At 42.1% G+C, this 23,078-nt stretch overlaps 1 protein-coding gene and 1 long non-coding RNA gene across 32 annotated transcripts in view; one reads left to right on the forward strand and one right to left on the reverse strand.

The window, feature by feature from the left end:
• The window catches only part of DLG2 (discs large MAGUK scaffold protein 2), a 1,964,683-nt gene that overhangs the window by 1,795,201 nt on the left and 146,404 nt on the right, over window positions 1-23,078 (forward strand). The window lies entirely within an intron of this gene.
• The window catches only part of LOC105241548, a 159,968-nt gene that overhangs the window by 62,938 nt on the left and 73,952 nt on the right, over window positions 1-23,078 (reverse strand). For 9 of the 12 annotated variants that reach the window (XR_004627131.1, XR_004627128.1, XR_004627125.1 and 6 more), the window contains 2 exons: window positions 13,576-13,705; window positions 12,548-13,011 (listed from right to left, as the gene is read on the reverse strand). This is a non-coding gene — a long non-coding RNA (uncharacterized LOC105241548). Of the gene's footprint in view, window positions 1-3,822; window positions 4,723-5,149; window positions 5,976-12,547; window positions 13,012-13,575; window positions 13,706-13,929; window positions 14,065-23,078 lie in introns of those variants that run through there. The other 3 variants (XR_004627126.1, XR_004627132.1, XR_004627134.1) reach the window with 3 other exon arrangements.

Consider the following 23,078-nt stretch of genomic DNA (forward strand, 5'->3'; position numbering starts at 1 on the left):
TTCCTAGATATGTGTATTCATGAAAAAAATCTGGGATTATTTCCTTCGGCAATTATGGGTATTCGCTTGGCCTAATGTCTTTGTCAGTGAGAGCACAAGAGTAGAATATACATGAAAGCATGGATACTATTGTGAGCAGTGTCACAAAGGGAAAGTTCACTCATAAGATTTACCAGGTAAATATCCTGTAAACCCAAGGTTAAACATAGTATGAGATTAGGGGGAAATGTTAATGGCAGAAGTGAGATTAGAACCCAAGTCTCTTAGATCCTAGAAGAACAACCACCTAATGGATATCAGCCTTCCATCGTGACAGTGTTAGGGGCCTCCCTCCTGTGATTCCTCACTTCCCATCTAATAGTGGAGTTAGAGAGCTAGAGAGAAACCAGTTCAAGAGCTCTGTCCTTTTCTTAAGCTATCTAATTGACTCACCAGGCTAGGCACTAATGATAATGTTTAAGACCTTTCCATTGGAGTTGTAGCAGCAAGAAATCACAGACAGAATGAGATGAACACCAGTCTAAATGTAACCACAAAGCTATGGGAACACAGATGAAAGAGCAGCTCTTGCTCAGTGAGGCTTCATGAAATGTTGACTAGAAGAGGCGACATTTACACTGGGTCTTGGAGCATGGGTAGGATTCAGGAGGCACTAATGGGGTAACCAGTGGGAGGGGCCTTGTAGAGAGAAGACCTGGCAGTGTGAAAATCTGAATATTGGAGATTCTCCCTCTGGGGGGTAAGGATGGGGGAGCAAGTGGTAGAAGGACCAATATGGGCTTCTGTGGCATTAAGTACAAAGCGGTTTGGGGTTCATGACCTAAGAATCATTATCCATTTGGTGTTCAGTACATCTGACCCTAGTGTCACATATCAATATTTTAATTCACCGATGGCTTCTAACATACAACAAAATGTAGTTTTACCATCTGCATTGAGATCAATGCATTCCATTAGGAGGGAGGAGTGGGAGTGAGGGAGGAAATGATTTTTCTTGAGCAACAAATTGGTAAGGCAGTTGAAAAAATGAGAAGATAAATGAATTTTTACCATAGAACAAATTCTGACCTGTAGAATAACAAATTCTCTCTATCCCACCTCCACACATTCTTCTCTACTTCACATAGCCCTTCCCCCCCACCCCTATTCTGCTGGGAGGGAAAGTAGGCAGAGGAATAATGAGTACCAGGTGAGGGAGGAAAGTTCTGACTGTTCCCCAGCTTCTTGTCCCAGCTGCAGAAGCTAAGGAGACTAGAGAGGAGATCTGATCAGATCTGACCAAGAGGAAATGATGGATGGTGGGTCCCTGAGGCTCTGAGAGAGTCCTTGTCATCTGCAGAGCTTCCACCAGGCTGGCACTATTGTACCCTATAGTCTCTTTTGTTCAAGCAGACTGACAGTTTGGGGAAGTGATATTTCCTTGGAATGGGTTTTGCTGGAAGTGGATTCTGTGCTAACTCTTAATGAGTGTCGCCCTACTGATTGTTCAGGGTTGTGTTCTTCAGGCCATCTGTCACTATTTCTGAGTTCTCCACACAGCCGGGAAATGCTGCGAGATGTTCCCCTGAACTGTGTAGTCTTCGGCAAGTCATGGCTGGATGAGCTGGGTGCTGACCAGGATGCCTTTGTGCCAGAGCCCCTCCTAGAAGGCTTGGGTCACATCTGCAGAATTCCTATGGCATTGTTTAGGCGTCTTTGAGGAGATGCCAGGACTTGGATAAGCACAACTTCCCCAGAGCGCTGTGATGCCAGCAGCTCACTGCTGAGACAGTAAAACAGGATGTAACAGTAATTTAGCAAAAAAAAAAAAAAAAAACCCATATATACTGGAGCAATGGACTAGATCTTTTTGGATTTGCAATTGGGCAGTGAAACTTTGACAGTCTGGAAGGAGGAAGCATGGTAGGCCAAAGTATAGGGGAATGGGGAGCTGTTGCAGGGTCTTAATTGACCTACACATTCTAAATTTCCTCTTCTCTTTAAGGCAGTTGAATGTGAATAACAAAATCAAATCTAAGACTCTTGAAGATTTGTATTATAGCTTCTTTTAAACCCACACAAGTGGATGCATACATGTGTAAACCCCGAAGTTAAAGAGCAGTTGCTGTGGGGCTCCCAGGTAGCTCAGTCAGTTCAGCTCAGGTCATGATCCTGGGGTCCTGGGATTGAGCCCTACTTGCTTGGCGGGGGGGGGGGTCCTTGCTTAGCAGGGGGCCCACTTGTCTCCCTCTCCCCCTGGCCCTCCCCCTCTCCCTCTGGCCCTCCCCCCACTCTCTCTTTCTTTCTCTCTAAAGTAAATAAATAAATTTTGGGGCACCTGAGTGACTCAGCCAGTTAAGTGTCTGCCGTCAGCTCAGGTCATGATCCTGGGGTCTTGGAATTGAGCCCCACGTTGGGCTCCCTGCTCAGGGAGGTCTGCTTCTCCCTCTGCCCTTCACCCCACTCATGCTCTCTCTCTCTGTCTCTCAAATAAATAAATAAATAAATAAATAAATAAAGTCTTTAAAAAATATTTTTTAAAAAAGGAAATAAAAAAGAATGATCCAAAGAAGGAAAACTAAGAGATAGTTTATTAGTTCTTATCCAAGGTAGGTCAGCCTGGAAGGAAGTGACAGTCCACTGATGGTATGACTTGACATACAGAAGGTCTGCCCTCAGGTGGCGTCAATTTTTAAGCAAACCACGACCACATTAAGACCTCACACTTAAAAAGCATACAACTACATTTCAAGTGTGCATCTGAACACTATTTGTCTTAATAATATTATTCCAAAGTTAATAATTAGCTTTTAAATCTTGATCCTCCCCCTCGTCAATAGCAGGCAGAGAAATAAAATAAGGACAGGCTCTTGCCAGATAGATACCCTCCTACATCGTCTGCAGTCCCCACTTTGTAACTCTAAGCTGGGGTGCAATTGCACTGCAAAGATTACAAAAGAGAACATAATACTGCCAGTAATGAAAGCTGTTAGCATTTGGGGTTGAACACTAATGATTCTGCATTTCAGTTAAGGAGAAACTCTGCTCTTTTCTGCCGTGAAAAATTCACTTCTCCAAAAGGGCCAGATTCGATTGGGCCACCGCAGGCTGAGTTTACTGATACGTGTATATTTCAGGTGGTTTCTTTTCTTGCTTTCTGTGAAGGTGCAAATATCCCGTGATATCTCACCAGGGCTTCCTCCAGCCAGAAGACATGTCCTTGGACTGCCACTGTGACCTTTGTAACTCTGAGCCAGGTGGGGAGCAAACTTCAAACATGATCTGATCCTTCCAGTGTGTTTTGGAAACAGGATTACATGTCTCCCTTTTAGCTTCTCTTTATTTAGAACCAAACAGCATTATAGATTAGACTTCCTGGGTCATTCTCCTTCTGGTTAGTAATTTAACTATAATAAATTGAATACACTGGGTGCTTTCTTCTTCCTCCTTTCCCTCCTCCCCCCTTCCTCTTTTTCCTCCTCCTCCTCTGCTGCTTTTTCTCTAATTCCTTTTTCTTTTTCTTCATCATCACCTCTATTATCAGATAGTGATCACAGAGCAGTTCTACAAAAGGGTTACCCCAAACACTGTGTTGTCCTAAATTAGTTTAGAAGGCCTTGCTAAACCCTGAATACCTAAAAGACATGAACAGTTTGGTCACAGACTAATTTTCAATTTAATATTAAAAAAGGCATTTTCTGGGCCCACTTTATGCAACTCTCTTTTTTTAAGATTATTTATTTGAGAGAGAGAGACAGAGAGAGAGCAGGGGGAGGGGCAGAAAGAGAGGGAGACAAGCAGACTTCCCGTTGAGCAGGAAGCCCAACGTGGGGCTCAATCTCACAACCCTGAGATCATGACCTGAGCCTCCAAAATCAAAAGGATGCTTAACCGACTGAGCCACCCATGCATCCCTGTTCAACTCTGTTACATGTATTATCTTATTTATCCTCACCATAGTCTGGGAATTATAGGTGGTGTTATTTCCAACTCAGAGAGGTTAAATAATTTGCTTCTGGTCACCCTGGCCGTAAGTGTGTACATCTGGTGTTCCTTCTGAGATTTTGCTGGCTTCAAACTCTGTGTTCTTATTTAATTCAATTGATACTTACTGAACACCTATCACATGCTAGGTATTGTAGTAAGAGCTGAGTGCACAGAGTTAAATAAGACATCATGCCTTCTTCCATGGAGTTTTACATTAGCAGGGGAAGGGGATAAATCAAATATCCAAACAAGTGTAACGGGGTCATAAATGCAACAATGAATCTATATGTGGGATACAGAGCCGGATGAGGAAGGGCATGATTAATTCCATTTAAGGGGGCAAGTTCAGAGAAGACTGACTATTAAAGGGGACATAGTCTTTGAATTTTAAAACAAGGAGTTTGCCATGCAGGTAAGGATAAAAGGTGTATATAGCAGACAGGCCATTTACCTATTAAAAGAAAGAGAAGTATGAAGAACCCAGCATTTCTAAAGTACTTTAAGCAATAAATACATAGTGTAACAAATAATTTCATGCTGACTCTGTGAGGTACAAATATGGATAAGCCAGCTCTCCTTCAGTTTTCGGTTCAGTGGGGAAAATACAATTCATACATAAGTAACTGCGACACCAGGAGTCCGATGTGCTAACTCTTATAGAAGTAATATAGACACTAAATGCTAGAGACATTTGGAGGCTGGAGAGATGGCTTCTATTGGAGGTGATCAAAGCAGGCTCGAAGGAGATTGCTGGACCTGGAAGGAGGGGTGGAATTAGAAGAAAGGCATTCCAGGTAGACAAACAGTACCTGAGAAAAACCCCTGAGGTAGGAAAGCTCCTTGCAGATTTGAGAAAAGAGAAAGCCCGGAAAAGGGGGAGCATGCCTCAAGGAGAGGATCTAAGCCTACTTGATTTTCACAGAATTGGAGGGATGCTTCCTCCTGCTTATTTAGCGGCAACATCCTCTTCATTCCCAGACCTCCCTAAGAGACCTTTCCCAGCATTCGAAGGAGAAATGCGCCTCCTGCCATCTCCTATATTCTCCCGGAAGAATTCTTACTCCTGATAGCATGGAAAGACATGGTCACTCTTTTTGAAAAATCCTGGATTCATCTGTTCTTCAGCTGAATCAGCTAACCCCCTGGAGCCTCGGATTCCTCACCTATAAAATGGAAATGATTACATCTATCTCAGAGGGCTTAATAAGAATTAGATGCACAGTGAGCAATAGCACAGCCCTCTTCCTTAGGTAAGCCCTTCACACTCCCATGTTCACTCCTTTCTTACACCCTTCTTCCTCACACTGCACATCAGGCCTCAGCTGAGGAAGAGTTTAGGAATGCTCACAGTCTCTTTGGAGAGGATCTTGCATTCTGATGTGTTGGTTTTTAGTTTGATGTGTTATAGGAGGGCAGATTGATTATTACCAGCAGATACAAAGACAGATTAATGACATGAGGGCGGACTGATTATTATCAGCAGATACGAAGAGAAATTAACCAAGTAGATAGTAAATATAGATAAATCAGCTTTCGGAGATGGGTTCCTGAGCAGACACTGAGGTGGAGATTGGCAGATGGGAAATTTATTGGGGAGTGCTTCAGAATCAAAATGCAGAGGAGAGGAGTAGGATTGGGCAGAAGGAAAAGTTGGGCACTGATGCAATTTCATCAAAGACTTCTGAGGAAGTGGCCCTCTAGAGTTGTCCTGGGTGGGGACAAAGGGACTGACCCATCACACCCCTTCACTGACCAGTCAGAAAGGATATGCAGGCTGCCCGCAAGACGAGGAATGCCCCGGGGGGATGCTGCTTTCTTCACCCACAGGCCACTAGAGGAGTAAGTGCTCAGTCTTGAAAGGGAATCTGAGCGGTACATCACTGTATCTCCTGTGGTAGCTGAGGCAAAGCAGTTTTGCCACTTCTCTGGAGAGTTGTTCTGTAGCAGGCCAGAATTTCGTATGGATTTTGCTGATAGCTTAGATGTAGGGTTTTTAAAGCAGGCGGAATCTGTTCATATTTAGGGCATTGTATTAGTTTCCTATTGCTACCATAACAAATTACCACACATTTAGTGGCTTAAAACAACACAGATTTATTATCTTACAGTTCTGGAGGCCGGAAGTCTGCCATCAGTTCTATTAGGCTAAAGGCAAGGTGCCAGCAGGACTGGTTCCCTCTGGAGGGCCTACAGGAAACCCATTTCCTTTTCTAGTTTCTGAGGGTGCCTGCAATTTTTGGCTTGTGACCTCTTCCTCACGTCACTCCAACTCTTGCTTCTATTGCTTCTTCTCCTGCTTCGTCCTTTGACCTGGCCTGCCTCCGTGTGGACCCGTGTGATTACAGTTAGGGCTCCCAGACCATCCAGGATAATCTCCCCGTCTCAAGATCCTTAACCCAGGCACACCTTCAGCATCCTTTTTGCCATACAAGCTAACACTCAGGTTCCGACAATTAGCACACGGATATCTTGGGGGGCCATTTTCAGGCTCCTGAGAGCATTATAGTCAAAATTTCTTGCTTTGGTGCTACCTAGTGAGTGCGTTTATAGCGTGGTCATTAAAATGGCAGCACTAGCGTACTCTTGTCTGGGTCTGTCTCTCTTAAAACATCAAGAACACTGGGGCCAAATAATGTGTTTCTTAGCAAACCCCTAATATGTTTGAATGAAGTCAGAAGACTCTTCTCTGTTCTGACAAAAGAAAACCAGAACAAGATCACACTGAAAAACCTTCAAGTCTATGCTAATGGAGACATGAAAATTAAATAACATCTATAGAAATCACCAAGGAAAATAGACACTCCTGAAATGCTACCTGAAATGGGGAGAAGGGAGAAATACCCACACCTCTCCCTTCCTTTCACCCTCCAAGTTCCTGTCAGTGTCTCCCATTGACTGAACCTAGCTGGAAGTCATTTTTTCAAGGGAGCCTAGGCAATGCCAATATAAAAGAAAGCAGGAGAGATGTAGAAATTGGGTATGAGAGAAAATGATCAGCACACAAACTGAGTTTCAGAAAAACCAAGACTGAAATATTGCTAAATAAGTTTGTGCTGGTTTTCCTGGCCTCATCTCTTCACTTTTGTCCAAAGAGCCAGATACCCTTTTGCATAAAAACAGGTTCTTATTCCATCCCTGAGTCAGGAATGATGGCATTATTCACTGTGTATGATTCCAAGACTGTTTTCCTGACCCTGCCTTGGAATTTCTTACCATTCACCTTACAGCACGAGGAGTGCATAGGAACTGGGAGACGCTGGGGGCTGGTGGGACATGCGGTATTCACTTTTATTTGAGCTGGATAGCAGAGCTCGAAGATAGAATGTCCAGCAGGAAAAAATACCTTGCTTCACAATAGATTTTGATCTAATGCTAACTATCCAAAATACATTTAAAATTGTTATCATGGTTACTGTGCTTAGAGACTGATGCTTTATGGTCCCCACTCAGCCTCCTCCCATCGAGCCTCTGAGTTGTGCCAGGCCTCTAATCTACCCTTTTGCCAGGCTCATGACAACATCCTAATTGGATTTTAATTTCCTAGTAACCTGCTGCAGTACACTGAGTTCAGTTCATTAGAGCCCTGAATAGAGATGCTGACAAAATAGAGCCTCCCATCTTTGGCCTTGGAAAGCGTCTCCTCCCCCTGACCTCTCCTCCTCCCCCTCTTTTTTCTTTAACTTTTAGAAGTTGTAAATGAAATCACACAGAAATACACAGGGAAGTCCTATTCATCCTTCACCCCCCTGCCCCAATGTTGATATTTTTCCTAACTATAGTATAATATCCTAACCAGGAAAGTGCCATTGCTGCACTCCACAGAGAAGATGCCTCATTTTATAAATTGAAGAGGATGCCTCAGGGCTGCAAATGGTGGCGGTTGGTAATAATAATCCTGTATATCCACGCAATGCCTTTATACGTTCCAAAGCTCTTTTATCCCTTCCCACTAATGCAGGGGGTCTATTAGCAAGTTTCTCACTCTGCCAACGGTTGCCGATACCTCCATTTTACTTGATAATTCAAAAGCCAAAGAGCTCGTTATAAGTAGGCTGCTTTCCATTTTCTCCTGGAAGGACACTGACATCAGGTTACCCCATCAAAAGATGACTCAGCCCCCTTTGTGCTGCACTTTCTATTGACTGAGAGAAATTTCTCCTCTTCAGAAATAGAAGACGCATGATCTTTTGCTCCTACACAGCTGCTCCCCTGCTTTGATCTGCCCTCTGCCAGCCCTACACCTAGTCTTCTTTGCCTGCCCAATGCTTCCTCATCCTGTAAGATTAATCCTCGGTGTTCCCTCCTCTTAAACACCATCCTCTTTGTACTTCCTCTCAAGCTGGGCTAGGTACCTCTTTTCTCCACTGATGCAGTTCTTTGTTAATATCTATAACAAGCTTATATGTATTGTCTGTTTTCTTGACTGTCTCCCCTAATAAATAGTGAGTTCTTGGAAGACAGGGATTAGATGGCCTAAATGTTTATTTCTATCCCCAGCACACTTATTTTTTTATTTTTTTAAGAAAGAAGAGGTGGGAGAAGCAGAGGGAGAGAATCAGAGACTCCCAAGCAGGCTCCATGCCCAAGTGCAGAACCCAGTGTGGGACTCAATCTCATGACCCTGAGATCATGACCTAAGCCAAAATCAAGAGTCAGACGCTTAACCCACTAGGCCACTCAGGAGCACTCCCCCCCCCACCGCCCCCACCCACAGCACACTTTTTAAATGAATGAGTAGATGGATTCATAGAATGATTCTGTGTCAACCTAGAAATATAGAAAAGCTTCAATAACAACTGAATGAAAGATAAAATAGATGAATCCGAGCTTATCTTCTTGTAGTATCCTATACTTTCTTCAGATATTGCAAGGTTTGGAGATACGGAAAATGTAATGATGACAGAGCTGGGGTCCAAATGATCTTAGCAAGATAGACTGATGGCAAGAAAGCACCAAGATTAGATTTCATAGAGTTGGATATAAATTTTGAGTTTCCTAATTAAATGTGGCAGCTTGAATACCTGCATAGATCTCTGTTCCCTTCCAAAGCTCCACGAAAGTAACAATTAAGGAAATTAAACAGGTATAGATCTATGAGATCACAAAATAACTGAGTCTTGATAACACATGTAGGCAATATGAACACAATCTTGGAAGCAGGAAAGATGTACCAGTGAGTGCAAAAATGACTTAGCAGAGCCAGAAAAGCATAAACCCCAAGTATCTACAGGGATGTGAGATACTAGAAAATACATTTATACTGGTTTTGGCCCCTGGTTCCTGGCACAGAGCTCCTAAACCTTTGTAATTTCCTGGGTGATAGGAGTGGTATCTTTTGTTCTAAAGAGGTGTCTCTGGGCTCCCGGATGAAAGCTAGTCACCAGGAAAGTCAAGCCATGATGAGAAGCTTGGAATTTTCAGGTCCATCCCCCATTCTCTTGAGAAAGAAGAACAGCTGAAAATGGAGTTAATGACCAATCATGCCTACATGATGAAGCCTCCATAAAAATCCCCAAAAGATGTGGTTTTGAGAACTTGTGTGTTGGCGAACACATGGAAGTGCTGGCAGGGTAGACTGGTCTGGACCAGGCATGGAAGCTCTTCACCCTTTCCCCCATACCTTGCCCTACTCACCTCTTCCATCTGGATGTTCTGTAACCTTTATCATATCCTTTTATAATTAATTTGTAAAGGTAAATAAGATGTTTCTCTGAGCTCTGTGAGCCACCGTAACAAATTAATGGAATCTGAGGAGGGCATCGTTGGAACCTCTGATCTCTAGCTGGTTACTCAGAAGCACAGGTGACAACCTGGACTTACAAGTGGCATCAGAAATGGCGGGGGGAGCTGTGCAGTCTTGGGGCATGGAGCTCAGTCTGTGCAATCTGATGCGACCTCCAGGTAGACAGTGTGAGAACTGGGTTGAGTTCTCAGATACCCTGCTAGTGTCTAAGAATTGCTAGTTGGTGTTAGGGAAAACCTCCACACATTAGGTGACAAGAAGTGTTGTGAACCGAGTGCTCTGTGAGTGTGGTAGTCATGTGAGTACTAAAGGAGCCTGCCAGGGAAGAGACACACAGTAGGGAGGAACTGGGTTCTTCTCTACACAGGTGGGAGGCTGGGTTTTTTTGTTTTGTTGTGTTGTGTTTTGTTTCGTTTTATTTTTATAAGGGGTATGAAGCTAATAAGAGGTATAGAACCTGCAAGGATTTAGGTATTAAAGGGCTGGGGTATTTGAAGGCAGGGATGTAGGGAAGGACTGAAAATACAAATATTGTTTATAAGTCTTACAAGGAACTTACTGGAGACCCAGATCCCCTCTTCTACCTGCCACCCATGCCCACCTCCACAAATGGATTTTCTTCTTTAGAGATGGAGCCACAAAAGATCTAGATTAGAGGCATTATACGTGGAACAGGATGGGGGTATGTTGCCTAAAGACAAGATGACCAGGGAAAATGAATGCTTCTGTCTTGTCTTCCTGTCTTCCTCCCTTTCTCCTTCTCCACCTCCTTCCCTTCCCTTCTCTTCCCTTCCCTTCCCTTCCCTTCCCTTCCCTTCCTTTGTTTCTGTCCATATCTGAAGAGTTATATAGGGGAGAGGATTTGTTCTATATGGTTTTAGAAGCTAAAACTGAAATAGATTAGTAGATAGATAGATAGATAGATAGATAGATAGATAGATAGATAGAAGTTAGATAACATCTCAAAATGGTAAAGAAACTAACCAGTATGGGCAAAGACTACTAAACCCCTGTTCAAAACTGGCTTCTGTGTGATAGGCTTTCTTTGCACTCCCTCCTGTGTCCTGATGAATCCTGAATGGGCCAACTCAAAACCTGCTGGTAGGTTGCAGTTTTCTGTTGGGCAAAGTGGGCTTGGTGAGTTTTTGTGGATCTGTTAATTCATTCTAAAATAGGGCAAATGTAACTAGATTGTATTAAAAAGGGCAGTTTCTTGGATTGCTCCATAGAAACCAGCTCTGTTTGAGTTTAAATAAGGAGGAAAATTGTTGGACTGCATTGTTTCTGGCTCTTGTCTTGGAAGCACAAACGCCCTCCCAAAGCAAGCCCCACAGATACTTTCCAGGCCTAGACTAAAGGAGACGGAGAATAAATTTGGCAGCAAATAATAATTGAAAGAACTTATGTGACTGTGCTAAAACAGCCCCCAGAGTTGGGCTTCAGTCATCCTACATCTTCCAAATTTTTAGCCTTTCGTTGTGCAAGCTGCAAATAATTGACACCAGGCTCTGAGTCAGCTTTCTGATCCTCACCCTCACGGTTCAGATTAGAGTCTAATTATAAGAGCTACTCCTACATCTCCAGAGACAGCATGCTTGGGATTTCTTCTTAAATTATTGATCAAGAGGAAAGATAAATTTGCTTGATTCCATTCCACAAGAATCAATTTTCCCATAGCATATTTTTTATTTATTTGTGCATCAAAGTCAATTTTAATGGTTACTTACTTTTATTATTCCCTAATTTTTCCATGGGTCTAGAGGATAGATTGGTCAGGCTGGTGTGTGTTACAGACAACCCTGTCTGAACATTGATGCAGCACAATCTTCACCCATAACAATTCTGCAGACCCAGGAAAGTATCTGCTTTATAGATTGTGCCAGTTGTTAAAAATATGTTTCCCCATACTCCCAGTCACTGGAATAAGGGAGTCTGGCATGAGAACACTGGGCTATAATGATGTCCCTCAAATTCAATGTGTCCCAACATGGACTCTGTCATTTCCTTTGCTCCTTTCAATGGCACTTTCTTTTCCATTCTTAGCCTGTTGCCCAAGATGGAAACCTGAGGGAACACTGGACATTTCCATTCTCATTCTCCTGTGCCACAGTGAATTAATCAACAAAGCCTCTTCTGTACACTTCCCAAATGCCTGCCCCTTCTTCTCCATTCCCACTGTCCTCACCATCTCTCACCTGGACCATTGACCGAAACCCCAAATGACCTCCAGGTTTCTGATCTCTCTACTGTCACTGTTTAGTGTCTTCATCAGAGTGCTGCTGGCTAGGTGACAAATGTAATATATCCCTTAAAAGTCCCTCAGTAGTTCCAAATCATCTTTGTTTTGGGGTTCTAATTTCTTGGCATGCAATAACTGTGCAGAGGACAGTATAGGGTTACACTTTGTCCTTACTTAAATGACCATTCCAATTTCATGTACACCCAGCAAGTTCTTCACTTTCTCATGGATCTTTGGCCAAAAATCAGGGGAACAATTTTATATTAAAGAAATAGTGAAATAAGCAAAAGAACTTTTTTCTGAGCCATGAAAACAGCTAAAGTGAGCATGAAATTGTTACAATAAATTTTGCTGAAGAAATATTATTCAGCTCCTGTTTATGTTTGGGGGTGGGTAATTTCCCATTATGTGCTCTTTTTGGGTGCTTGCCACAAAATACTTGCAATATTAAGATGATAAACAGGAACACGTATAACATCTCAAGGAGTCCAAGGTAATCTTACGATCAGAGAAGAATCTAGCTAGGTGGTTTTAGGATTCAGAAACGGATAATTATGATGAGAAAGAACTGAAGCATAAATAATTACGTTAATCCATACCTCTGGTGATTCTTCCTTTTACTTCAATTGGAAAATGAAGATTATTTTAGTGGGAGAGCCTTGGAGGAATAGAACATATGGATCAAAGTCTCAACACTTGCAAAATGGCTGGATCACTTTTTCATCAGGATGAAGGAGGAATAGTCACATCAGCAGCTCCGTTCAATCAGCTATCAAATATTTCTCAAGCATCTGCTCTCCCTCACAAACAAGCAAGTAGTTATAGACAGTTAAGTAGTTTCATTAATGTGGCGTGTTGCAAAGGAGAAATACCAGTTGCCTTTGGTGGAAGGATGTGTCATAGCTCAGGGAGCTGTCTGAGGAAGTGACGTTGAAGACAAGATGGGTAGGCGGAGAAGCCAGATGTAAACTGATGGGAAAGGTGTTCGAGGCAGGGGGAACAGCACCAATGATGTTTTGCAACCAGGAGAGAATGAAACTGAGAAAATCCCCAAAGCTAGTACCTGAGGGAACCAAAAGAAAGGGGGGATTAACAAAGAGATGATCTGGAGAGTTAAGCAGGGGCCTCTTGCCTTTATTAAAAATTAGAGGTAGTATTCAAACTAGAAGCTAGAGGTAGTTCTGGAATTGTCATCACTGTGAAAATCTGCATATACATTAGCTAGAAGTAATGGAAAGTCCTTGTGTGCAGGGACTACTTTTTAATCATGTTACCACTGGTATCCAACGCAGAGCTCTGCCATGGTTGATGCTCAGGGAATATTTGCTGACTGAACAGATGCATTTGAGCAGCATAGCACTTTCCTGGCTCTTACCTGAACTGAATCTCAAAATGATGCCCAGTCTAGGTGTCCTACCCTGTTTTACCACGAGAAAACCAGGACTCAGAGTGATGCAACTGGTGAAGGGGCGGGGAGGAGCCATGTCCTCTCACAGAACTGACATAGTAGTATAAGCTTTTTAATTTTATCAAATTAGGATTTTTAATCTTTTTAAATATCCAATTAAGATATTTCTATGGTGAAGATTTTCAAACATATACATAAAGAAAATGCTTATGTACTTACCCCTCAGATTCAGTAATAGTCAAAAGAGTTTGCCAGTTTATTTCATATGTTACTTAAAGTATTTTCTTTGCTTATGTATTTTAAAACGAATTCCAGCAGTATCTTTTTTCATCCCTTCAGTATGCGAAAACTATAAAGAAAAAAGAGAACATTTTCTTATATTACCACAACACTATTATGACACCCAACAGAATAAAAAATAATTCTTTTTATGATCTAATATGTAGTCTGTAATGGCTTGAAAATGTCTTTTTCCTAATCAGGATTCAAACAAGCACTATACATTACATTTGGTAGTTATGCCTCTTAAGTATAAGAAGGACATTTTAACAACGAAAAGTAAGAAAGACATACTTTTAAGGACGCAGACACCCCACTGTCTGTTATACAAGTTGAGATGTATGAAGCGCCCCCACCGTCAGCCTTGTTTTTCTCCCTTGCGGTGTGGCCCTGCTCTCCGCAGCCTTTGCTAGGAATCCTGGAACCAGACTGTTGCAGATGCAAGGGTATCAGAATCAGGGCTGAGTGCTCTCTCCTGAGCACTTCCCGCCTCCCCACAACCCTGGTAAGGGCCCACTCTGTCATCCTTGTTGCCTGAGCCATGGTTTCCAGTCGACTTAGAGTCTTAAACCCAGAATCACACTAATACATATTGAGCAGCTTTCATTTGGGAAACATGTTGGGGAAGACCAAACAAAGCCTTTTTATTTTGTTCTTACCAACCTGCCTTATAGAATTCACTATACATTTGAATCTATAGCTGTAGCAGAAATTGGTTGTTAAATGGTTACTTAGGGTGACCAAGCCAGTCTGAGACAGGCTGTATGTGTCAGGAGCAAAAGAGGGGCTAGCAATCACCCGTAGAGGAAATTGTAGAATCAGTGTACCGGAAAAAGCACTAGATGAGGCCGGCACTGTAAGATTTGGATTCAAGTCCCAGCTCTGCTGTGTGACCTTGCACAAATTGCCTACCCTCTCTGAGCCATTATGGGATGTGTTCTTCCCATGGTGCTTCTGTTTTTCTCGGAGTAGTGGGTTATCTTCCAAGATAATACGTCTATATATTTTTCAAAACATTATTAAAGAATAAATCTGCTAGGAATGTTGTGGAAGCAAGAAAGATATTTGTACCACTTAAGTCACACCCAAGGGGAATGCCAACCTGCCTACCTCTAGAGCCAGACGGCTTTATCTCCTTTCTCTGCCCTGGGCTATAATTAAGCAAAAATATCACCCTTTTCTTTGGGCAAGATCTAACTGATCATTACTGCAGAAGAACACAGGAAGTGTGAACATTATTATTTTAGCTTCTAGTTCCATGATTTTAATACAAAAGAGAGAACAAGACAAATCCAGCAAAGATGTAATATTTGTATTTGCCAAGGAAGTCTTTCTTATCTGGTTGAATGTAGTCTCGAGCACTACGCCTTAAATTAGAAGGCATAGTGCCTTGATCCTTCTTCCGATGCATCATTAGCTACGAATCACACCAATTAAACAATAGCCTGTGCCTCCCAGCTCAGAGCCTTTCACCCAACCTACCAGCACAATCTTTAGAGAATCACCATTGGCAGCTAGGCCCTAATGATATCAGCAGTTTCCATTTTCCCCTCAGGGTTTCACGTTTACTCTTTCATGCACTCAAAGGCTTCATTTCCATAGCCAAGTTGAGACAAATTTCAGTTCCTGAGGAAGTATTCATCCAAGAAGATTGGGATTTTAAAAAGACTGTATTATATGAATTATTTTTATTTTTTTCTTTAAGATTCATTTATTTGAGTGAGAGAGAGCATAGGGAGAGACAGAGGGAGAGAGAATCCCAAGCAGACTCTGTGCTGAGTATGGAGACCAATACGGGACTCCATCTCACGACCCTGAGATCATGACCTGAGCAGAAACCAAGAATTAGGTGCCCAACTGACTGAGCCACCCAGGTGCCCCTGAATGAATTGTTTTTATTATCACTTTATACTGTACCATTCAGTTTATCAAACGTTCTTATATCTGTTTCTTCATTTGATGCCCACGACAAATTTGTACTGTAAGTAGGGTATTAATATCATCCCATTTCATAACCGAGGAGTATAAGGCTTCAGGAGGCTTTAGTGTTTTTTCTCTTCCATTTATTGAGCATTCTAGTCTGTTCCTGCACCCATGTATACCATTTACAAATGCCATTGCATTTAATCTTCAAACAATCTGAGGAGGTAGGTGATATTTTTTATCGTACAGATGAGAAAAACAAATCTTCTCTAGGTTGAAAAACTTGCATAAAAGTCCATGATGTGAGTCGGTAGTGAACTTAAGATGCAAAGTTGGATCCTATTTAGAGTGTTTTTAAAAAGCACATTACATCAGGCTACTCCTAATTGCTTAAAGACAAAGCCTTTGCCAAGCTCAAAGAGTTTCTTTGCTGACTCCGTCTTGCAATGTTCCTGATAATTAAAAAAAAAAAAACTGCTTTTGTGAATCTATAAAACAAAGCTTGCATGAAGCCAAATTGAAATTTGATGTATCTAATTTTCAGAGTTTTATGCATATTGTGTGAAATAGCTGGTTAGGGATTCAGACTGTGGTTTGCCCATAAAATTTACATCATTTTACACATTAAAGAATTCCTAAGTGTTTGGCTGAAGCCTCTTTAAAGGGTCTCCAGCCAAGCTGTACAGAAAATTGTTCAAGTCAAAACAAATGATCCCAATTCTACTGAGAGAGACAGAGAGAGGGACAGTGTACCTTCATTCAATGTGTTATTAAAAATTATTCTAAAAGGTTTGGTCTACTTCATAGTAGATTTGGCAAACTAAAGGATCAATTTTCTTTCTCTGAAGTCTTTATTTAACTCACCCAACTCAGCAAACATTTACATTAGCATTTATATGCTGATGACTATGTGTCATACTCAAAGTGTTAGGGACACAGAAAAAATTATGACAACATCTTGCCCTCATGGTGTCCACAACTGAGTTCTTAATGCTCAGTACTGGAGATGTACAAGAGATTGGTATATACATCCTCTTTTGTGGAGTGCAGAAAAGATAGCAGACTTACTCTATTGTCTAGGATTCCTGGTTAAAGTTTGACTCTCGGGAATTTCGTTTTTAATCTGTTTATCTCTTTCTGCTGCTCTCCATCTCTCTGTGACACACACACACACACACACACACACACACACACACACACACACTAGCGCAGTAGCTTGGGTCAGAAGTAAGCCAAACAACATCTGTAAATCTTTAGCAGTGGAAAATTCCATGTTACCACTTTAACACAGATGTGGCAACCTGCAGCTTGGCAACCTGGGAGATGAGCTAAGTCAAGGGTTGTAGTGAATAGCTAGTAAATTCCACTGGCCAAAGGTCAGCTCTCTTGAAGGCAGGTGGGCATTCCGATGCCTGTATGGGAGGGAAACCAGTCTTCCGAAGTAGTCCTTAAAAACAGCACCCTCCCCAGCATGACAGCTTGAAAAGTAGCCAGAGTGAGAAAGCTCTAAGGTATCTCTAAAGCCTAATATAATATGGCAGGACCTTTTCTGTGTCGGTCTGGGTCCGAAATCCCAGGACAACTAAGAAGCTGAGCTCCAAGTAAATACAGTTAATTTTGTATTGTCGTACACAAGAATTTTGACAAAGTATTGCTTCTTGGACTTGAGATATAACCTCTGATCTATGCCTGACCCTCTTACACGTATGTGATTTTGTTAAGAGCGTAGTGGAGAGAGTGCAGTAACATATTTGGGGTATTCTTGCTTTAACACTTTGTCAGATTGCACTCATTATGAGGCCCACATCTTCCCCCTCTGCACACATGTATTTCAGCTTGTCAGATCAGAATGAGTCTGGTATCCACCCTCTTCAAAAAAGGTGCTATTATTGTTGTTAATTGATGGTGCTTTTTAGATATCAATACTGCTTAAAATGATGAAAAGGAAGTACACTGTGTTGGATATTCAAGTCAACGTTTTATACGGGCAGAGATGATTTCCCCACCTAAAAATGAGGAAACCATTATCTCTGAGCGGGTAAGGGATTTTCCCAACATCCCCGAGAGCCAATAGTCAAATCCAGCAACTCGTTCCAGGGCACGACTCTGAGACCCTTCTTGCTCTTCTCCCTCCACCAGTAACCCCACAGTCTTTCACAAAGATTTACCCTGCCTCAGTTTCTCCATTATAACATGGACCTATTTTGACTTCTTCCCACCGCAGAGATACCCCATTGCCTTCTAGAAAGCCCCTGATACTACCCACAAAGAGCAGATATTTAAATGGCAGATGCTCTTTTTTTTTTATATTCACAGCAGGAAACCAGAAAATTAAAGGCAGCAAAGTACCAGTCTGTGAACCCCTTGAGGCAAAGGTCTTTCCAGTGATTTTGGTGTCCCTAGCAATTAGCATTGCTCCTGGCATGTAAGAAACCCTGAAGAAATGTTTGCTGAATAAATGAAAGAAGGATGTTTCCCCCAAAGACATGAAAGCCTTTATAATTGCTCACGGTATCTCATCCCTGGAGCAGTGATCAGATGTCATGCTAAAAATAGTTATAAACTGTTCCTCCTGCATCCTTCCCATGGAACCTTCCTGGACCCTGGCAACAGAGAGGGTCATGTCCAGGTAAACAATATTGTGACCTCAGTAGACTGCACACCATTAATATTTGCCCCAGCCCTATTGGAAGGTGCCCCAACGCTTAAACTTCCTTAGCATATGAACCACTCAGAGCTTCTAGTTCGGGTTTGTCTATGAAAAGCATCGCTTCTCTGGCATGCAGCAGGTGGCCTCTTCAAACTACTTTCCCCATAGCGAGGAAATGGTAACTCAGCAGGAAAGCAGCCTGTGTCGCTAGGATGTGCAGAACCCCTCTTACAGCTCAATGATTTCACCAGTTGTTGTTAACACTGCTCAGTGTCCTAATGAGCAAATAGGAATAGGATGCTACTGTCCTTATTAGTGCCACTAAGGACTGCATATGCATTTATTCTGAAGGAAGCCACCAAGGAAATAACAGCGACAACTATTGTACGTTTGCAAAGTGCTTCATGTCAAATCTCATTGTGATTCTCAAAACCACTTTGTGAGAGGAAGCTCACAATTTTGCAGATGAATGAACTGAGGTTCAGAAACTTCCCAAGGCCCTGTTGGTAGCAAATGACAGGCTTAAGATTTAGAGCTGGCCTCCTAACCTAGAGTTCCTAACCCCCCTTCCTTGCTCACTGCTTCCTCTGATAACACAACTGGGGGTCAGCAGCATGAGGTTGTAACTGGAGAGAGGTGCCCTCCCCACCAGTTCACTTAGAGAAGAACATGCCCATAGCTCCTTGCTGTTGTTTAACACACTGGGCTCATTGTTTCCTTCTCTAAGACACAAGGCTGGCCATCTGAGCCTTGAAAATGTGAGCAGTTGGGCAGCTTTAATCAATTTGGATTAATCCTACTGCATTAAACAACACCTGCCCCCTCAGAGAGGCAATGCCTTCTTTTCTGTGTGAATGATAAGGTGGATTTGCATTCTCGGTCTCCTCGTTCACTCTTGACAAATTGCAGAGGAAGCAAGTGTATAGCAGAGACCCTTCTCATGTGCAGCGTGTGATGTTCACACCTTTGCCTTTCTCCATCCACGTGTCCATGAGTAGCTCAAACCCTTGAGAAACCAATAGGCAACATGAGGCTATACCAGGGGAGGCTCTAGAGTGGACACAGGTTTCCATTTTACTTAGTACGGAAAGAGGTTATGACTTTTGTAAGCAATGAGTAAGAGTAGGTGTTGAATTACATGAGCAAATTAACAGAAGGAAGTACCAGTCATCACCAAGAGCCAACCTTTGACGTCCATGTGCTCTCTTGTAATCTTCCCAGCACATCTTGACATAGAAACAATTATTATTCCCGTTCTACTTATGAGGAAATTGAGCCCAGAAAAGTCAATAACTTTCACAATGATATACAACTAGTAAGTGGCAGAGCCAAGATTCTGACCCCATCTGTGTAACTCACATTTTGTACCCTGTCTACTGTTATCACCCATCATGTCCAACCGAGTGAAAGCAAGTGACACAATCCCAGTATGAATGTGTCATCAGGAACAACCGGATTTGGATGCCCAAGAAGGGGAAATTTTTCATATATACTGGAGAGAAAGAACCAACCAGAAGTAATGTTCTTGAAACTCCTCTAAAACATTTGCCTAGAAGTCGGTTTTCAGTGGTTTGCTTCTTGTTATACAAGAAAACCCCAAGAAACATAAAATAGATAACTTGTAATTCTGAAAGCATTTACCAACACCTATTCCATGCAAAGCAAGACAGAATAAGGTGTTGCTGCTTTAATGCAGCTCCCCACTTCGGCATTACTATGCTTAATTTCCTTGTCAGTGTCCCATTCTGGAAGCAAACTCCTTCAGGTTCTGTCTTATTCAACACTATATGCCACGCACCTGGCACAGTCTTGAGTCTAGGGCATGAGGAACAATAGGCCCCGGGGTCTGGGGACCAGAGATGGGCGAGGCATCCCCGCCTTCTGGGGAGTTTGCACTTCGGTAAAGAAGCCCAGCTTGCACATAATCAGCACAGCAGGTGAGAGGAAGGAGAGCAAGATGTCCAGAGAGGTAAGGAGGGAGCTGAGAACGCCTTAGGTTCTAAAGGACGATTGAGGTGTTATACCAGATGTGACGATATGAGGGAAATAAATTGGCCTCACAGAGATCCAAAGTCGACTCAGTGACGTTGGTGAAGTTAGTTAACCTCCCTGCACTTGTTTCCTCATCTCTAAAACAGAATACCTACCCCAGAGCTTTGTTAGGAGAAATAATATAATATTTCAGTGACGCAGCACAGATAATAGCCCATTACAGGAGCCTGGAAAACATGAATTCCCCTTTAGGTGATATAGAGATTAGGGCACTTTCAAATCTCACATGAATGTTCTCCCGAGTGTTGGGAATTTGACTGAAAAATGTATGAAAAAGGAAAGCAGAGATGTGACTAAAACCTTCAGGGAAAGGAGCAGGGATTGATTAAGAGTAAAGGGACGTGGTGGTGTTAGATTTTGTTTTGTTGAAAAGTGTAATTTTCAGTACTATTATAAAACATAAAGAAGACTTAGAGTTCACAGTTTAGATGCCTGCTTTCTTATTTATTTCTAGAGCATTTCTAACCATAAACTCATTCATCTTTGAGAAGCTGGAGCCGGAGCCCCTCTTCTCTCTCTGTCTCTGTGTCTGTCTGTCTCTCTCGCACATACACATAACATTTATATTTGTGAATCCAGATTTTATTGCTTCTGTGCTGATGAAATTACTTGTACTTAAGTTTTATTTTCTAAAAAGGAGCGAAGACGGGTACCCAGCTGGTTCAGTGGGTAGAGCATACAACTCTTGATATGGAGTTCATAAGTTCAAGGGTGGAGCCTACTTTAAAAAGTAATAATAAAATAAAAAATAAAGTGGTGCCTGGGTGGCTCAGTCGGTTAGGCTTCTGAGTCTTGGTTTTGGCTCAGGTCATGATCTCATGGGTTGTGGGATTGAGCCCCACATAGGGCTCTGCACTCAGTGGGGAGTCTGCTTGAGATTCTCTCCCTCTGCCCCTCTCCCCCAGCTTGTGCTCTCTCTCTAAACAAAAATGGATAAATAAATTTAAAAAAAAGACAAGAGTGAAGAGATGGGTAAGCACTTTTAAACAAAGGATTTGTGATTAACATGACTGTCAAAAGTGGAGAAATTGAGGGCTGGATGTATTCCAGTTAGGACAACTGCAATATAACACAGCACTTCCCTGTCCAGAGTGGGGAGTGTAAACACCGTAGAATGTGGTGTAAAACCAACATTTCAAAAGCAAGGCAGGAAACATCTGCGGGATCTAATGAGCCATACAATAAGGAGAACACAGTTTACTATTAAAGCAAGTAGCCTGTTGTGACATATAGAGTGTGACAGCCAGAAGAGCCTTCCAAAGTGCTGATGAGCTGCAGGTTAAGTGTCAGAGAAGTGTTTCCAACGTATGACATGCCTGTGACGTGGAGAGCACAGAGATCACCTGAAGAACAATAAAAATATCAATGGCATCTGGGAGTCGCTGTGATTAGACAGGAATAAAACCTTGAAATTACAGAGACGATTTAGACTTAAAAAAAGAAGTCCCACAAGAGAAGCGTGTTGTCCTTCTTCATTAAAAGAAACCTTAATATTGAAAGTGGGCAATTTCAGCACCTGTAGGCATTTTATCATAACTGAACGCATTTGATGATTCTGCTCACTTCCTCATTCATGATTCATTCGAAAATGTTTGTTGAACCCCTATTATTTAAATGCCTCCTGCATACCAGACACTGTGTTAGTTACAGAGAACCGCAAGGAGAGTCAGTTGGGGCTTCTGTTCTCAGAGAGCCCAATCTAATGGGGAAAATGGGCAACTGCACAAATCACTGCAATTTGGTGTGATAAGTACAAAAATAGCCAAGTGGTCAAACAGGGTTGGGGAGTGGCACTGAATTAAGATGCTTAAGTAGGGGGGAGGAGGTGGGATTCTAGGTTTTTATCACAGTAGCACGGTCATCAGAGTGTAAGGGAGGGAGTTCTGGGAACAGATGGGGAATTTACTTGTTTTCAGGGAGATGCCTGGTATTTAGGAAGTGGCAATGTGAAGCATGATCAGAAGACACTAAGAGATCCTGCTTTGTGTCCCAGGCCAGATTATCTTCTTCTCTGAGAAATGCTAATGGGGGCTGCATGACGTCTGTGCAAAGCTCTGACCAGTACCTGCACTACAGCGCTCTACTCACCTGCCCATACATGTGCTCACGTAGCCTGAGATCCTGTTTATAACAGCAAAAAGCTGGATGGGTCTATCTTCTGCTATACTTCTCTGCAACTGTTAAATAAATTACAGTCTTAATCATGTGATGCCATTTAAGGGCATTAAGAAATATATCTACATATTTGGGAGAAGGCAGGAAAAGATCCAAGTTACACAGTTAAGAAGGGAGAAAATGACATTAGCATAATATATATTTATGATCTCATATGTATGTGGGTATGTGTGTGTGTATATACATGACATGAGTCGATAAATGTCTGTGCAAGTCCAGCACACAACATGTATCTCTAGAGAAAGGTATGGCAAAGGACAGCAATGAGAGGGAAGGAAGAAGTTTTTATTCTGTGTTTTTCCATATAGTCCAAATATTGACAACATCCATGAACTTCATTTTGTGATTTAAGGAAGAAATAATTGCCCACGAAGCACTAAGCACAGTGTCGGCCATGTGTCATCCTAGGATGACAAGAAAACATGACTTGCCCCAAATGATTTAAATTTGCATACAGTGTCATATTGATTGTTATAAATGAATGTTTTCTCTGTCAAAAGGGATTGAAATAAATTTCATAAATTATGATCAATAGATTTTAGGTTAAATATGTGTTCTGCTTATTTAATCTTTTAGGATTTAATTATTAAAAGCTAAGTTTTGAAGAGGAAGCCTTCCAAATCTAGATTACATAAGACTTTGC

This window comes from Ailuropoda melanoleuca, chromosome 8, assembly GCF_002007445.2.
Source record: "Ailuropoda melanoleuca isolate Jingjing chromosome 8, ASM200744v2, whole genome shotgun sequence".
Lineage (NCBI taxonomy): Eukaryota > Metazoa > Chordata > Mammalia > Carnivora > Ursidae > Ailuropoda > Ailuropoda melanoleuca.